Raw genomic sequence first — 15,487 nt, 5'->3', positions numbered from 1 at the left:
GAGGACATTTTTTTTATATCCTAAGAAAATTTAATCTCTTCAAATGTATAATAAACTCCTCCAGATTTGTGCTGGAGAATCTGCATCTCAAATTCACATTAATGTCACCACGCCTGATCTCATTCTTATAGGGGTCGTCTGATTTCAACCATTTATGCCATATCTCTGGATATTACATCTTGGATGGTACATTCGGGTGTCACCAATGGGGAGCACATGTATCTGGAGAATGAGGCGCTGCCGCTCTTCGTGGAGAAATGATATAAATTCTTGTACCCTTGGTTGGGAGTTCTGTCATCTCTGGACTGAGAGCGGCGCACGTCGTGGCCCCATTGGTGGGATCAGCATCTACTATACAAATCCTGTGCATAAATGTACTTAATACCAATCAAGGTACCATGGAACCAGCGGCCAATGCTTCATGTGCTCTGCACCAAAAAGTAAAAAATACAGATGTTAAAAGGTAATATAAGAAATTAGAAAAAAAAAATCTCTGCTTTCTACATAATAAAGAGTCATCAGGTTATACATGTCACTGCCCCTCAGCTCCATTGACCTGAACACACTGAGGTGCAGTACCACATACACACCATAAGGACGGGGGGGTGCTGTGTATGTGTTGCTGCCTCTCCGCTCCACTGACCTGAAAAGACTGAGGTGCAGTACCACATACACACCATATGGATGGGGGGCACTGTGTATGTGTCGTTGCCTCTCAGCTCCACTTACCTGAACCCACTGAGGTGCAGTACCACATACACACCATAAGGACGGGTGGTGCTGTGTATGTATCACTGCCTCTCAGCTCCAATGACCTAAACAGACTGAGGTGCAGTACCACATACACACCATGAGAGAGGGGCACTGTGTATGGAAGAACAATGGCATATATATTGTAATCCCTTTATTAATCAGTCTGGGCTCACACCTGCTGGTAAAGCTGAAACTAATTTTGTTGGAAAAGTTGTACGATAAATCCACACCGAATCATTTAATATTCTGCAGAATATTCTGCTCCTCCCTGCTCTGCTCCCCTAGACTGACCACTGTCTCCCCTGGGTTTGACATTCTACACATTGTCCGGCCGGATCTCCAAAGTGTGTAATATACGCTGCCAGGATTTCATTTACCAATCTGAGTGGTCGTGTGATCACTCACAAGTGATTTGCAGACTCTGTGTCATCTGCAGAATGACATCTCCTCCTGTTTCTCTAATTGTTATAATTTTCAATTTGAGAGAAACAGGAGATGTTATTCAGCAGATGACCACACATTGCGAATCGCATGTGAGCGATCAGACGACAACTACTCGAATTAGCAAGTGAAATCCTAACAGAGCGCATATTACACACCTTTAGGATATGGCAGGTCAATATTCAGAATTACATTACATTACACACTATACGTGACAGGTATAGGGCATACAGTATGTAGGGAGTATAATCTATATATATAATTGCCTTATTCTGTCTGTCTGTCTGTCTGTCTTGCTCCAAAATTGTGTCCTTACGGTGACACAAAGCTGATTGGCCGCTGGGCTCGCCATGGCCCCGCCCCCGCACGGATTGGCCGCTCGCCCAGGCTGCACCCCCACACGGATTGGCCGGCCGCTCGCCCAGGCTCCGCCCCCCCACAGATTGGCCTCTCGCCCCGGCACCCTGCAGGCATTGGCAACTCGGCCACGCCCCGCCCCCCCTTACGCAATGCACGTTAGCTCTGGCCCCGCCCCCCCGCATTCCCCGAACCGACACGGTCACGGAGCCACGACTACCAGGTGAGTACTGTACCCCTGGGAGCCCACATCAGCGTACGCCGCCAAACCAGCCGACACAAACCCTCGCATTGCTGGGGCTGGCCGGCGTATGCTGGTGTGGGCTCCCGTGCGAGCGGGGGACGAGATGCGCTGGTAACCATGGTAGCATAGTTACCAGCGCATCAAGGTCCTGCAGCGGCGGAAAATACACACACGCACACACATAACAGCACACACACACACACACACATACACACACATCAGATCACACTAACTCTCACACACACATCACATCGCATCCACATACTCACAACATCCTGGGATATCGCTTGCTTCTCGGCGGCGATACTGTGGAGTGAACTTCCAGGACCTGCCGGAGGATCACATGACCAGAAGCATGTGGTATCTCCGGATGTTGTGAGTATGAGCGCGTATGTGCAATATCGTCAATGTGTGTGTGCGTGAGTGTATGCGATCGGGTGTGTGTGAGTGTATGCGATCGGGTGTGAGTGTATGCGATCGGGTGTGTGTGTGTGTGTGTGAGTGTATGCGATCGGATCTGTGAGTGTCGGCAGAGGAGCATGGCGTGCTGGAGGAGGCTGGGAGGAGAGAGGCTGATCTTGGGGAATGCTGGGATGGGGAGGCTGAGAGAAGAGAGGCTGATGCTGGGGAGGCTGAGGCTGGGGTAGGCTGGGAGGAGAGAGGTTGATGCTGGGGACCGAAAAGGCATCAGCTGGGGACAGAAAAGGCTGATGCTGGGAGGAGAGAGGCTGATGCTGGGATGAGAGAGGCTGATGCTGGGATGAGAGAGGCTGATGCTGGGGACAGAGAGGCTGATGCTGGGAGGAGAGAGGCTGATGCTGGGGACAGATAGGCTGATGCTGGGAGGAGAGAGGCTGATGCTGGGATGAGAGAGGTTGATGCTGGGGACAGAGAGGCTGATGCTGGGATGAGAGAGACTGATGCTGGGATGAGAGAGGCTGATGCTGGGGACTGAGAGGCTGATGCTGGGGACAGAGAGGCTGATGCTGCGGGTAGAGAGGCTGATGCTGGGAGGAGAAAGGCTGATGCTGCGGGCAGAGAGGCTGATGCTGCGGGCAGAGAGGCTGATGCTGGTGCAGCATGGGGGATGGAGCACGATGGGGGGTGCGCAGCATGGGGGATGGAGCACGTTTGGGAGTGCGCAGCATGGCGCATGGAGCACGTTTGGGAGTGCGCAGCATGGAGGATGGACCACGTTTGGGAGTGCACAGCATGGTGGATGGAGCACGTTTGGGAGTGCGCAGCATGGCGGATGGAGCACGTTTGGGAGTGCGCAGCATGGCAGATGGAGCACGTTTGGGAGTGCGCAGCATGGCGGATGGACCACGTTTGGGAGTGCGCAGCATGGCGGATGGAGCACGTTTGGGAGTGCGCAGCATGGCGGATGGAGCACGTTTGGGAGTGCGCAGCATGGCGGATGGAGCACGTTTGGGAGTGCGCAGCATGGGGGATGCAGCACGATGGGGAGTGCAGAGTATGGCGGATGGAGCACGTTTGGGAGTGCGCAGCATGGCGGATGGACCACGTTTGGGAGTGCGCAGCATGGCGGATGGAGCACGTTTGGGAGTGCGCAGCATGGCAGATGGAGCACGATGGGGGGTGCGCAGCATAGGGGATGGAGCACGATGGGGAGTGCGCTGCATGGGGGAAGGAGCACGATGGGGAGTGCACAGTATGGCGGATGGAGCACGTTTGGGAGTGCGCAGCATGGGTGATGGAGCACGTTTGGGAGTGCGCAGCATGGCGGATGGAGCACGTTTGGGAGTGCGCAGCATGGGAGATGGAGCACAATGGGGGGTGCGCAGCATAGGGGAAGGAGCACGATGGGGAGTGCGCTGCATGGGGGATGGAGCACGATGGGGAGTGCGCTGCATGGGGGATGGAGCACGATGGGAAGTGCGCTGCATGGGGGATGGAGCATGATGGGAAGTGCACACCTCCCCCCAACACACACACACATACACGCGCGCACTGCACAACACACCACACACACACACTGGGAACCACAAACAACTGCCCTACACAGACACCCACACACACAGACAACGCTGCACACACAAATATACGCACATACCGCACAACACACACATTGCACAAAACATACCTCCCCCCAAAACACACCACACACACACAAACCGCGCAACACACACACACAACCCTACAGACACACAGCGCTCCACAAACAACGCAACACACATACAACACCGCTCTCACCCCCCGTCACACCCAGACAACACCCAGAACATGTACAGCGCCCTACACAAACACTTGGTAACTACACACAACAACATCTATATATATATATATAACAAAAATCATACATGAACTACACAATATGTAAATTCTAGAATACCCGATGGATAGAATCGGGCCACCTTCTAGTAAATATATATGTATCTATCTATTACCCTCCTACACATGCTCTGCACCCACTCTGACCGCGCTGCAGGGCCCACTGGCATCATGTCACAGGCTCCCCCTGATGTAATTACACCTATCCAGGGCCCACAGTAGTGCAGAGCAAGGGCGAAACAGGGAGCCAGTGGCCATCCGCTCCTCAATGGTGTTCAACCATGCATCCAAGGAAATATTAATGGCCCCCATTACCCACACGCTGAGTCGTTTTGCCCCTGCATAAATCACACCACATACATGACACACACATAAGTACTATATAAAAGATAAATGGATGCAGGATCGGACTGGGGTGTCTGGGGTCCACAGGAGTTAAATCTAGAGGCCACACTACAACTATATCCAAATATCTGCAGGAGCCCCAACACAGCATTCTATATACAACAGGAGTCCCCACACAGCCTCCTATGCACAGCAGGAGCCTCCACACAGCCTCCTATGCACAACAGGAGCCTCCACACAGCCTCCTATGCATATCAGGAGCCCCCAAACAGCCTCCTATACACTGGAGGAGCCCCCACACAGCCTCCTATGCACAGCAGGAGCCCGTACACAGCATTCTATGCACAGCAGGCGCCCCCACACAGCCTCCTATGCACAGCAGGAGCCCCCACACAGCCTCCTATGCACAACAGGAGCCTCCACACAGCCTCCTATGCACAGCAGGAGCCCACACACAGCATTCTATGCACAGCAGGAGCCCCCACACAGCCTCCTATGCACAGCAGGAGCCCCCACACAGCCTCCTATGCACAACAGGAGCCTCCACACAGTCTCCCATGCATAGCAGGAGCCCCCACACATCCTCTGACAGAGCAGAAGCCCCCAAACAGCCTCCTATACACTACAGGAGCCCCCACACAGCCTCCTATGCAAAGGACGAGCCCCCACACAGCCTTCTATGCACAGCAGGAGCACCCACACAGCCTCCTATGCACAGCAGGAGCCCCCACACAGCCTCCTATGCACAGCAGGAGCCCCCACACAGCCTCCTATGCACATCAGGAGCCCCGACACAGCCTCATATGCACAGTAGGAGCCCCCACACAGCCTCCTATGCACAGCAGGAGCAACCACAAAGCCTTCTAAACACATTAGGAGCCCCCACACAGCTTCCTATGCACAGCAGGAGCCCCCCCCAGCCTCCTATGCACAGCAGGAGCCCCCACACAGCCTCCTAAGCACAGCAGGAGCCCTTACACAGCCTCCTATGCAAAGCAGGAGCCCCTACACAGATAGACAGATAGAAAGACAGATATATACTGTAATAGAGACATAGATGAATAGACAGATATATAATTGAGAAATAGATCGATAAGACAGATTTATTAATAAAACCCCCACAGACCCTTTTGTAACAGCACCCCCATAACGTCTGGTGCAGAGTGGCCCCCAGAACCTTATTTAAGAGTACCCCACAAACCTTTTATTAAAAGTACCCGCACAGACCCTTTGTAGAAGTACCCCAAAGAACCTAGTACAGAGAGGTCAAAAAGATCCTTTTTAAGAGAACTCCCACAGACCCTCTATTAAAATTCACCCCATAGACCCTTTTTTAAGAGTACTTCCACAAAGCCTGGTGCAGAGTGGCCACACAGACCCTTTTTTTAAGAGTACCCCCAGAAACCCTTTATTAAAAGTACTCACAGAGACTCTTTTGTAAGCGTACCACTGCAGAGCCTGGTGCACACTGGCCACACAAACCCTTTGTTACGAGTACCCCCACAAACCCTTTCTTAAAAGTACACACAGAGACCCTTTTGTAGAAGTACCAACCTAGGGCCTGTTGCCGACTGGCCACAAAGACCCTTTTACAAGAGTACTCCTACAGAACTTTTAATAAAAGTAAACACACAGACCCTTTTTTGCAGTACCCCCACAGAGACTGGTGCAGAGTGGCCAAACAATCACTTTTTTAAGACTACCCCCACAAACCCTTTATTAAAAGTACCCACACAGACACTTTTGTAGCAGTACCTCCACAGACCCTGGTGCAGAGTGGCCAAACAAACACTTTTTTAAAAGTATCCCCACAAACCCTTTAATAATTCCCCCACAGACCCTTTTGTAGCAGTACCCCCACAGACCCTGGTGCAGAGTGGCCAAACAAACACTTTTTTAAAAGTATCCCCACAAACCCTTTAATAATTCCCCCACAGACCCTTTTGTAGCAGTACCCCCACAGAGACTGGTGCAGAGTGGCCACACAAACACTTTTTGAAGAGTACCCCCACAAACCCTTTATTAAAGGTACCCACACAGAACCTTTTGTAGCAGTACCCCCATGGAGCCTGGTGTAAAGTGGCCATACAGACCCTTTTTTTAAAAGTACCCCCACAAACCCTTTAATAATTACTCCACAAACCCATTCGGAAGAGTACCTCCACAGAGCCTGGTACAGAGTGTCCACACAGACTCTTTTTAAGAGTAGCTCCAGAGAGCCTTTATTAAAAGTACCCACACAGACCCTTTTGTAACAGTACCCCCGCAGAGACTGGTGCAGAGTGGTCATACAGACCATTTTTAAGACTAGCCCTACAGAGCCTTACAATTCGCACCACAGACCTTTTTGTAAGAGTACCTCTGCAGAGCCTGGTGCAGAGAGGCCACAGAGACCCTTTTTTAACAGTACCCCTACAAACCCTTGTTTAAAAGTTACCACATAAACTCTTATGTAGAAGTAGCCCCATAGAGCCTAGTGCAGAGAGGTCACAGAGATCCTTTTTAACAGTATGTCCTCAGACCCTTTTTTAAAATTCCCTCCACAAACCCTTTTGTAAGTGTACCCTCACAGAGCCTGGTGCATTATGGCAACACAGACCATTTTTAAGAGAACCCCCAACGAGTCTTTATTCAATTTCCCCCTACAGACGCTTTTTTAAGAGTACCACCTCAGAGTCTGATGCAGAAAGCCTGTTTTATGAGTATGCAGAAAGAGAAGTAAGCAGAGTAACCTAACACTCTCCTTCACTCGAGCAGTGTCCTGTCCCTCCGCTAGGCAGAGCTAAATGGCGGTGCCACCTGTAATACGGTGGTTATACTGGCTGGGTCACATGGTGCATCAGCCAATCACAGAAATGCCAGCATTCTGTGTCACGAACCGGGGTACGGGGGCTCCTCGTTTGCCTTCTGGAGCAGTTCCTCCCTGTACCCGAAGTTGCTCGGTCCGGTCTTCTGGGCCACAGATGCTGACCAGGACTTTTTGGCATTCTGACAGTGTGTCAAAAAGAGCCTACTGAGCATGTGCGGGATTCCTATGGGTCTTTTGCCACTATCTGAGCATGTCAGTGATGTGGCATGTTCCTATTTGCCACGGTGACATCATCGGTGATGTGGCACATTCTTATTGGCTACCGTGACATCATCAGTGATGTGTAGGGTTCTCATTGACCAAAGGGGCTGGCTACACGTGGTTCCTCCATCTTATGGGTGGTACAGAGGTGATAAATAGCCCTGACGCCCACATGAAGGTGTGCACTCGTCTTTGTGCATACTGCTGTACACATCTTAGATAGGGTTAGGCGGCAAAGTCCCACCGGACTGATTGAAGGTCAGGAGGCAGGTTAGGGTGAGGCGTTGCGGTCATATCCGTTGATCGAGTTAGGGTCAGTAGCTGGCGAAGCTAGGCTCCAGTGATATCAGACATGGGTGGCTAACCGGCTGTACTATATAGCAAGCAGATATAGGAGCAGTACCCTGTACACTCACCACTGCATATACCCTGAGCGTCTGCTAGCAGGATACGGCTAGTTTTCTGCTTGTCCGCTCCTATATATACCGTGTATGTGTGACGCGTATATGGGACTGGACTGTCGCAGGAAGTGGCTGCAACGGAGTTGGTCGGGTCTCCGCTGCCACCAAAACCGGTAGCGTCCCACCGTTGAGAGATGAACTCTATGATGTTTAGTAATGTTTAAGTAAAGTGCCTCCCCTGTGTGGGATGGAAGCTGTTAATAAATGTTAACCTTTTTCTTATCTCTTACAGTTAAAAAAAATAAAATAAAATAAAATAAACCTCTGGTGTCCTGGAGCTCGGGGATGAGCTACGTTTAACCAAGGGGGAATGTGATGCCCTGGCCTATCAGGTCGTCACAGGACATTGTGCAATCTGCCCTTCTGCATGGTGTCCATCTCCTCCTTGGTCCCTAGCCTATGGTGTTTCTAAGAACAAGCTAATCAAAATACTAAAAACACTCTGCACCACACCCACCAGATACACCAGTGGGCAGCCTGAAGGGAATAGGGCTGGACACTATGGGGGTTGGTAACTGGAGGTCAGGAGTGTCAGGAGTAGTCAGTCAAGTGGTGACACTCGAGAGGAGAGGTCACAAGTCATTGGAGAAGGTTAGGAGCTGGGCCCCTCAGTTACTACGTGGCAGACATTGGTCTGGGCCTGGTAGGAGCTGGAACCCCGGTCGCAGGGGATCGTGTCAAGGGGCACAGAACTGCCGAGCAGGGCAGCCGGCGGCCTTGAGCCATCTCCAGGCAGGGGCCAGGGCACGACGGGGTATGTGGACCCTAGGCTGGGCAGTATCTTTACGTGTCCTGGTAATTTACCCGACGAGGGCGAAGACTTCACGATTCGTCCTCCACCCACTCCAAAATCGGGGTACTAGCGCAACGAGGGGGATAGGACTTTCCCAATATACAGTCCAGGAAATCCCAAGCATGAACTCTGAGAGCAAGCTCACTCCGTTAGCCATACGGGTGAGCGGGACCCGCTGAGAGGGCCCAACTACAGACAGAGGTACCAAGGTCAAGGTCACAGGCTAACAGGCAACACCATAGGACATGGGATCCCAGCGTGCTCCCTCCTTGCTGTAGCGGTGCTAAGAATTCTGCTTTACATGTTGTCGGTGGCAGCATTAATGGACTGAGTGGGTACGCAGTGTCCCTTTCCTCTCTAACGGTGCTCCCTGTGGAGACACGGGGCTCAGTGGGTGCTCTTGTCCACTGAACCAGCCGCCTTTAGAGAGACAGCATGGCTCAGTGCTTATCCCAACTGAACGCCGGCCTCCTTAACCGTGGGCGGAACACTACTCAGACAACACAGGGTGAGGGAACCACAATAATTAGACTTTATTGGATCCCCAAACAATTAACGGCACATAACACATAACCAGCAAAACACACAAATGTAACAGGCAATAGAGTCTCACCCTTCCGCTGGCTCACCACGGATTTAGAATGTCCATGCCTCACAGGTTCCAGGGCTACTTACTCCAATCCAGCAGCACCCCGCTTTCGGCGGGCACCCACCGTGACTAGAATAACGCCAGATTTAGGAAGCTGTCTGAGGTCTGCAAAGTCTGTAACAGGTGACTGAACTGTCCCAACCTGAGTGTCCTCCTTAGGTAGTCCTGGTATGATGATACAATCCTGGCAGCCGGAGTCGAAATCCCTAGGCTCTGGATATGGTCTCCAACCAAAGCCGGAGTCCCTAGATTGAAGCCATAAGATATCCTGATCCTCTAGTCAGCTCCTAAGAGCTTAGACTGGATCCATCAGCATCCATCAACAACCATCTGGTGGCTTAGAGAAATCCCTTTTATAGCCACAGCCATCCACATGGATACACTGCGTCCTCATCGATTGGTTGGACAAGATCGCCTCTCCCATTGGATAAATCTCAAGCTGCATGGACATTGCTCATCCAAATGATGTCTACAGAAAGACTGAGGGTATACATGTAGTCTGGAATGCACAGACTAGATAATGGCTACTAAGGTAATCACATTAGTAATACACAACTACAGTCATGGCCAAACGTTTTGAGAACGTTTTGCTACAAATATTAATTTTTACAAAGTCTACTGCTTAAGTTTTTCTAATGGCAATTTGCATATACTCCAGAATGTCATAAAAAGTGATCAGCTTAACAGCAGCCAATATTGGCTAAGAAAATTAACTTTAACCCCCAAAACACATTTCAACATCATTGCATTCCTGCCTTAAAAGGAGCAGCTAACATTGTTTTAGTGATTGTTCCATTAACACAGGTGTGGGTGTTGATGAGGACAGGGCTGGCGATCAATCAGTCATGATTAAGTAAGAATGACACCACTGGACTCTTTAAAAGGAGGCTGGTGCTTGGTATCATTGTTTCTCTTCAGTTAACCATGGTTATCTCTAAAGAAACACGTGCAGCCATCATTGCTCTGCACAAAAATGGCCTAACAGGGAAGAGAATCGCAGCTACAAAGATTGCACCTCAGTCAACAATCTATCGCATCATCAAGAACTTCAAGGAGAGAGCTTCCATTGTTGCCAAAAAGTCTCCAGGGCGCCCAAGAAGGACCAGCAAACGCCAGGACCGTATCTTAAAACTGTTTCAGCTGCGGGATCGGACTACCAGCAGTGCCGAGCTAGCTAAGCAATGGCAGCAGGCTGGTGTGAGTGCTTCTGCACGCACTGTGAGGCGGAGACTCTTTGAGCAAGGCCTGGTTTCAAGGAGGGCAGCAAAGAAGCCACTTCTCTCCAGAAAAAACATCAGGGACCGACTGATATTCTGCAAAGTGTACAGGGAGTGGACTGCTGAGGACTGGGGTAAAGTCATTTTCTCAGATGAATCCCCTTTTCGATTGTTTGGGACATCTGGAAAACAGCTTATTAGGAGAAGAAGAGGTGAGCGCTACCACCAGTCTTGTCTCATGCCAACTGTTAAGCATCCTGAAACGATTCATGTGTGGGGTTGCTTCTCAGCCAAGGGAATCGGCTCACTCACAGTCTTGCCTAAAAACACAGCCATGAATAAAGAATGGTACCAGAATGTCCTCCAAGAGCAACTTCTCCCAACTGTCCAAGAGCAGTTTGGCGCCCAACAATGCCTTTTCCAGCATGATGGAGCACCTTGCCATAAAGCAAAGGTGATCACTAAATGGCTCATGGAACAAAACATAGAGATTTTGGGTCCATGGCCTGGAAACTCCCCAGATCTTAATCCCATTGAGAACTTATGGGCAATCATCAAGAGATGGGTGGACAAACAAAAACCAACAAATTCTGGCAAAATGCAAGCATTGCTTATGCAAGAATGGACAACTATCAGTCAGGATTTGATCCAGAAGTTGATTGAGAGCATGCCAGGGAGAATTGCAGAAGTCCTGAAGAAGAATGGTCAACACTGCAAATATTGACTTGCTGCATTAACTCATTCTAGCTGTCAATATAACCTTTTGGTACTCATAATATGATTGCAATTATATTTATGTATGTGATGTAAACATCAGACAAACACAATGAAAAACCAGAGGGCAACAGATCATGTGAAAATATAATTTTGGTGTCATTCTCAAAACTTTTGGCCATGACTGTACATTACAATGATTACTGGAAGAGTCTGGAGAAACAATATGTCTGGCTTTCAGTGGCCAATACAATTACATGAGTCAACAAGAGTCTTGTAAAAACAATGAGGGACTTATCCCCCGTCTATAAACAATCTATCATCTTGTCTGGCTGAATTTTAAGAAACTTTAACCCATGAGAGGCATTGGGTGTCCATGTTGTCACGCTCCCCTCTCACCATCACCAAGCCCCGGGGCATCTGCCCCCTACCCACAGAGGGGTTAAACATCTGGCTGCCATTCCCCCGCCACCGGGTGCTCCGAACAGCAGTGGTGGTATCCCACCTAACCACACACCGTGTGTGGCATCACGAACTCTAACCACAAAATTCCCTGTAAATACCCCCCTTTTAGTTCGAGTGTCTGCAAGACCGCACTCAGGTCCAGAGACCCCTCGATCCACCGCAGATCTGGATCTGAGCGGCGGCCCGGCTGCTGGCGCTGGGGTGGTACACTTTGAAACTTCTGGTGTCATGAACAGGATACGAGCAGGACCCACTTACCTGGGTGACGTGCGCCTTAGAGCCGAAAACCGCGAGTCAAGATTCCTCTTCCCGCCAATTCCACCATTTTCCACCATCTTTTCACGCCAAAACGCCGTCTTCCCCGAGAAAGCGCTTTGAAGCCTAAGTCCCGCCCTTCATCTTGCTAGTGAAGTTGGAACCGGAAGTTCCCAGAGGGCCACAGCGCACAAAAGAGTGCGAAGTGAAAACTGAGGGGGCGTGCCGGGAAGTAACTAGAGTGGAAGTGAAGCAGGGATTCCAGGACTCTGCCATAATATTCCTGGACAACGCATAGGCAAGATGGCGGAGTGAGACTGGTCACCGGAACATGCTGTTCCCGGGACCGCGACATGGATAGAGCAAGAGACGGAACAACTGTGCAGGAGAAAGCGGACGCAGTTCCTCTTCATATTAAATCACTGGAGGGAAGAGATGAGGAGCCTGGCGATGGAGGTGCGAGCCCATGAAATAGAAGTCCCACTAGAAGAGAGGTTAAGCGGTTACCCAGTCCCTGTTGATTACCCTAATCCGGCCACTGCGGCTGAGGGAACCGGACCGCCCCCGCTCACGGCGAGCATTCCACCGTCAACTACCCCGTCCTCGGTGGACGCCGAGGTGCCTACACCAATCCCGACAGCGGAACCTGCAGTACTTATATGTGAGGCTCCAATTACAGAGATCCTGGTCTTGACCATCATTCCAGTCATGACAGCAGTCGTCCGGAGCCTGGCCAGACCAGATCCGGCCGCATCACCGGGCCCTTCCTCAGAGGCGGAGCACCCGGACTCTGCAACCCCGGCTGCAAAGCAGTCGATTCTTCAGTTTGCAGCCATGGAAGTGGAACCTACAGCACCAACGGTTCCACTGCCGCGCGGTATCCTGATGGCTGTTGGGGCCGCCAGAGTCCACTTAAAGCCAGAGCCAGATAGGGAGCTGAAGCCGGACGCTGATGCCCCCTGCTGGGAATGACACCAGCGACAGATAATGTCAGCGATGACGACGCAAGGTCAACAATGACGAGAGAATGCTTGCCCGAGTAAAGAGAGAGAAGGAGCACTTGAGGAAGGCTACCTTCCGTGTCCGAGGGCCGCGGCGCAAAGGGTACGTCAGGCAGTTTAACCCCGAGAAAGGGTGGGGTTTTCTCTGGGAAGCAGATCTCTCAGAAGAAGTGTTTGTCGCTCGGAGAGATATTGAGCAACATCTCCTGAGTGGCCATCCAGGCCACAACCTAGAGGCGGGAGAGGTGGTCAATTACACTAGGCATTGGAGTGAGCGGGGCTGGTACGCCCTAGATATGCAGCGGCTCGCTATAGTTGATGAGCGAGTAGTACCAGCCGCCGCCATCGACTACCAGCCTCCCAGTGAGCGGCACTAGTAAAGTAAAATGTTAATGCCAGTAGTTTTTCGATGCCATAGAACTGTTAGGTATCGGTGTTTTTGTTTATTATTTTCCACAGTTTGTTATTTTCTATATAGAATTGTTATCAAATGAATGTTCGAGTAACCAATTGCAAATGAACGAAGAAGTTACCTGATTAACAACTAGATTCCTTTGCAGAATGTACACCCGGTACATGGACGTTGTCTTTATATATATATAAGTAAATATGGGCCACGATCACAGGACTGGCGTGACCAACACAAACTAGTGTATTGTACATAGTTGCACCTCCTGTGCCAACCAGAGTCATCTAAAGGCAACGCCCGGGACATTAACCTGGTCATGGACCCGCGGATAGGTTTCCAAGGGTTCAGGTTGTTTGGGTGGCGGGTTACTGGGATCCATGACATTGGGACTGGACTGTCGCAGGAAGTGGCTGCAACGGAGTTGGTTGGGTCTCCGCTGCCAGCAAAACCGGTAGCGTCCCACCGTTGAGAGATGAACTCTATGATGTTTAGTAATGTTTAAGTAAAGTGCCTCCCCTGTGTGGGATGGAAGCTGTTAATAAATGTTAACCTTTTTCTTATCTTTTACAGTTAAAAAAAAATAAATAAAATAAAATAAACCTCTGGTGTCCTGGAGCTCGGGGATGAGCTACGTTTAACCAAGGGGGAATGTGATGCCCTGGCCTATCAGGTCATCACAGGACATTGTGCAATCTTCCCTTCTGCATGGTGTCCATCCCCTCCTTGGTTACGGATCCCTAACCTACGGTGTTGCTAAGAACAAGCTAATCAAAATTCTAGAAACACTCTGCCCCACACCCACCAGACACACCAGTGGACAGCCTGAAGGGAATAGGGCTGGACACTTGGGAGGTTGGTAAGGGGACATCAAGAGTGTCAGGAGTAGTCAGTCAAGTGGTGACTCTCGAGAGGAGAGGTCACAAGTCATTGGAGGAGGTTAGGAGCTTGGCTCCTCAGTTACTACGTGGCAGACGTTGGTCTGGGCCTAGTAGGAGCTGGAACCCCGGTCGCAGGGGATCATGTCAAGGTGCACGGAACTGCCCAGCAGGGCAGCCGGCGGCCTTGAGCCATCTCCGAGCAGGGGCCAGGGCACGATGGGGTATGTGGACCCTAGGCCGGGAAGTCGCTTCATGTGTCTTGGTTATTTACCCGACGAGGGCGAAGACTTCACGATTCGTCCTCCACCAGCTCCAAAATCGGGGTACTAGCGCAACGAGGGGGATAGGACTTTTCCAATATACAGTCCAGAAAATCCCAAGCGTGAACCCAGAGAGCAAGTTCACTCCGTTAGCCATACGGTTTGTGGGACCCGTTCAGTTTCAAGCTGAGTGGGACCAACTACAGACGGAGGTGCCAAGGTCAAGGTCACAGGCTAACAGGCAACACCATAGGGCACGGGATCCCAGCGTGCACCCTCCTTGCTGTAGCGGTGCAAAGAATTCTGGTTTACAAGTTGTCGGTGTCAGCGTTATTGGACTGAGTGAGTATGCAGTGTCCCTTTCCTCTCCAATGGTGCTCTCCTCTCACCATCACCAACCCCTGGGGCATCTTCCCCCTACCCACGGAGGGGTTAAACATCTGGCTGCCATTCCACCGCCACCAGGCGCTCCCAACAGCAGCGGTGGTATCCCACCTTACCACACACCGTGGTGGGGGGTGTCACAAACTCTAACCACAAAATCCCCTGTAAACAGGGTCGGCCTTAGCCTGAATGGTGCCCTGTGCAATACTGTCCTTTGGTGCCCCCCCTACTAATTTTTTACCCAGTTTCCAGGAAACAAATGAGGACCAGAGGCCATTTTTCTCAAGAAAATTGATTTCTTCAAATGTACAATAAAGTCCTCCAGATTTGTGCTGGAGAATCTGCATCTCAAATCCACATTAATTCCACCACATCTGAGATTATTCTTATTGGGGTCTTCTCATCTCATACATGCTGTATGCCTGGATATTACATTATGGATGGTACATATGGATCCCCCCAATGGGGCGCTTATGTATCTGGAGAATGAGGTGCTGCC

The sequence above is a fragment of the Anomaloglossus baeobatrachus genome, chromosome 10 (assembly GCF_048569485.1).
Source record: "Anomaloglossus baeobatrachus isolate aAnoBae1 chromosome 10, aAnoBae1.hap1, whole genome shotgun sequence".
NCBI lineage: Eukaryota > Metazoa > Chordata > Amphibia > Anura > Aromobatidae > Anomaloglossus > Anomaloglossus baeobatrachus.
Note: the sequence above shows the minus strand (reverse complement) of the source record.